Below are 3,632 nucleotides of genomic sequence, written 5' to 3'. Positions count from 1 at the left end.
AGTAAAATTTTTATTTTTTAAAAGTTATAATATTTATATTTAATAAATTAAATTAAAAATAACTTTTAATAAATATAAATAATAATAATTACGTTTGTTAAAATATTTTTTAAAATTAAAAAATACTGTAATAAATATAGATGTAAGCATTAAATTTAAAAATCAGTTAACATATGTTACATTAGACTTTTAAATTTTGAAAAACATAAGCCAACTTTAAAAAACTCTATCTTAGATGCTTTTAAAAGTACTTGATCGTTTAAAAGCTACCGACACAAGTACATGATCTTTTTAATTTACCAAATACAAATAAGGAGTTTGAACTTTTAAAAAATATAAGTATCTCTTCAAAAAATTTTACCAAACTAAACTTTAGTAACATTTTTAAGATTAAAATCAATCATAATAATCCGTAGGTTAAAAATCAGCTAGAATATATTTAAATATTATATAAATATATAATGATTAAATTCTAAACACATATATATGAATTAGTGTATAAATGTTTATTAATATACTTTTTTAATAATAGTAAATATTATAAATAACATCAAAATTTTAGACATTACAAATATAAATTTTATAAATTATATATAATAATAGATATATTTCTAAAAATAACATCAAAATTTTTCCATCTGCTTATTATAATAAGAAATTGAGAAAAAGACAAATAGATTTCTGATCTTTTGTATCGTGGATATTTTTATCTTTGACCATTTGAAAATACTTTTAAATCCCTCTTTAAAAGTTAGACGGATTCGTCCATCCGTGCAAATGCCTTCGTTAGACCCAACAGAAAAGTGTGACGTGTCTCTCATTTCTAATAATCTGGCGTTACGGGTGCACACGTGGCATATAAGTGGAATGGTAGTTTTAAAAATTGGATAAATAAGTTCATCCCCTCAAAACTGCGTCGTTTCGTGTGGCATCCCTTTACATACATGGGCGGTGGGGAGTGAATCTTCTCCAGTGAAAAAAATTGGATGTTGTTCAGTGTATAATCTAACCCTTTATTGCTCTCTCTCTCATTTAATTTTGATCCCACTTAGAGAATTAAAGGTAAAAGATCACACTTTATTCTCTCAAGTGTTTTTTTCACTGGAGATGATCCGTTTTCTGGGTGGTGAACTTGCATTGGCTCCTCCGAACGTTTCCATGGCTTACATAGTTTTTCATGGTTAAATTGTCTTTAATTGGCCAATGTTACTGATTATCACCACCACAATGTGAGTGCGATTTTCCTTTATCACTTCATGCTCTCAACCATTAAAAGAAAAAAATAGTTCTTATGAGAGAATTTAATATTCCCTTGATAAACTAGGCGAAAAGATAGAAGGTTGCACCACGGACAGGAGATAAAGAGCAAAAGTCGAATTGGCAGTGTTGGGAACTTCATAACGGCCCATTGCAATTCTATGATACAATTTTTGTAAAGGGTGTGGCCACACCACAATACATAGGGCACATTTTCAACCATGTTAAAAGATTCTCAGCATATTAGGGATTCTAGCCATTCTTCTCTCCCAACAACCGAATTCTTATCATCAGAACATTCCGATGCAGAATAAGTTAGCTTTGTGGAATCATTTTTCTGTCGCACACCTTCAGCAATATAATTTGAAGCAAAGTTTCACATTCTCAATCACAATAGATAAAATGACCAAGCATAACTAATTATTTGAATTTCAATGGGATCATTAGTGGTCACTCTAAGCATTCAATCTGAAAAAAGCCAAATAAGATAGAATCACATAAGTATCGTCGGTAAAACTTAGAAAAGTTATTTTGACAAAGAAAAATATTAACCACAATAACATCTTTCTTCAAAATTAAATCATGTTGGAGGAATAAAAAATCAAACATATATTAGAAATAAATATTATATACGCATCTTGCTAAACAATGATCATATGCAATACACCTATAATATTAATCTAATTCATGCATCCGATACACATTCTATTAGTTATAAAAGATGTTCATAATACATGTCTTCCTCTCTTCGATTTTACTATAAATAACAAAATAAACATGTAAAAAAAATTCTTTCTAATTCATTTTTTCAAGCAAGAGGCCAGGTTCTTCCATAGTAAAATATCTTAGTACATGCATTTATTTAGTACACCACAATAGGTATCATCCATATGTGTCACTCTATCAGTTGCCAAAACACCAACATTCTCCTAATTTTTCATTTGGAAGTGATAGGTCAACATACAGTTTATCATAGGCTCACTCATTCATTTGATTAATAACTTCTCTAAACATCATCAATAAAAAAAGAGCTAAATACTATAATCCGTATTTATTTTTCCCTAAATACAAGATAGAATGATTTAATTATTTTTATATTTAAACACAAAAATAACAATCAAACAAGATGATGGCCTACAAATTCAATACTTGTAGCACTGTGCTTAAATAACTCCACATAATTAAATGAGAACTTTTAGCATAATCAGAATTTAATTAAGACTGCTTAAAATCGTTCCTTAATCTTACATACATAACAACCAAGGGAATAGAGAAATTCAATCAAATTGTATCAGAAAAATATCAAAAAAGGTAAAAAAGTTTCAGACAGTAAAAATGTCTAATTACGCACAGATGATTAACTATTCAAAACTAGAATATGATTATGAAGCTTGTTCAAATAAAGAACATCAAGTTGATGGAAGAATATGATTATGAAGCTTGTTCAAATAAAGAACATCAAGTTGATGGAAGAAAACTAAAAATAGCTCAACTGCTTAATCCAATTAACAACTAAAAATGTGAATAAATATGTTTGACAAGCATTCGCATCTGAATGGACTTAACTATCGAACATAACTAGTAGCCATAGTAGTATCAAAAATCAATCACCACTTAACTGGCGATCCATACTAAAGCTATGTTTGTTTATAGAGACAGGATACTGAAACAGGGACATAGAGATACAAAATTGTGTTTGACAGAAGAGACATTAATAGAGACAATGTGTCCAGGGACACACTGAGTTAGTGTATTTTGTGTCCATCTTGACAGAAAGGACACAGAGACACTAACAAGAGATACAACTTATTTTCCATTTTTTCTTTCATTATTTTTGTTAATTTTTTATAATTATATTTTTTATTATATTTTTCATCTCAAATTTTTTGAATGAAAAAAAAAATGAGAATAAATTAGATTTTCATAATTTGTTATAGTTTATTACAAAACAGGATATAAGAATACAAAATTTTGTGTCTCTGTCATTTATGTCTTATTTTTAGTGTCTTATCTTGTCCTGTTATCAGAAACAAACGCAGTGCAAAGAATGGAGGATATTGGCGGAAAGGAAAGAGAGCAATAACGTTTCATATATCATCTAGTAAGTAAGAAAGGATAAAAGTGTATTTAAAGGGCTACCACACAAAATAACCTAATTTTGAGGGGAAGAATTTATTTGTCTGATTTTTTAAATTATCTTTTTACTTATATGTCGCGTCGCGTGTGCACCGTTAACGCCATTAGACTTTGTTTATTGGGTCTGATCGAGACATTTGTATAAAAAAATTAATTTATCCAACTTTTAAAAAGGTGAAAAACTTAAAAATATTTTTAAATAATAAAAAACAAAAAAGTCTATAAATAAAAAAACTAGA

The 3,632-nt window shown here is 28.2% G+C and overlaps 1 pseudogene; it reads right to left on the bottom strand.

The window, feature by feature from the left end:
* Window positions 1-1,098: 1,098 nt before the first annotated feature.
* Window positions 1,099-1,639, bottom strand: LOC107482857 (uncharacterized; annotated as a pseudogene).
* Window positions 1,640-3,632: the final 1,993 nt, after the last annotated feature.

Source organism: Arachis duranensis, chromosome 4, assembly GCF_000817695.3.
Source record: "Arachis duranensis cultivar V14167 chromosome 4, aradu.V14167.gnm2.J7QH, whole genome shotgun sequence".
Taxonomy (NCBI): Eukaryota; Viridiplantae; Streptophyta; class Magnoliopsida; order Fabales; family Fabaceae; genus Arachis; species Arachis duranensis.
This window is presented reverse-complemented; position numbering and strand designations above follow the sequence as displayed.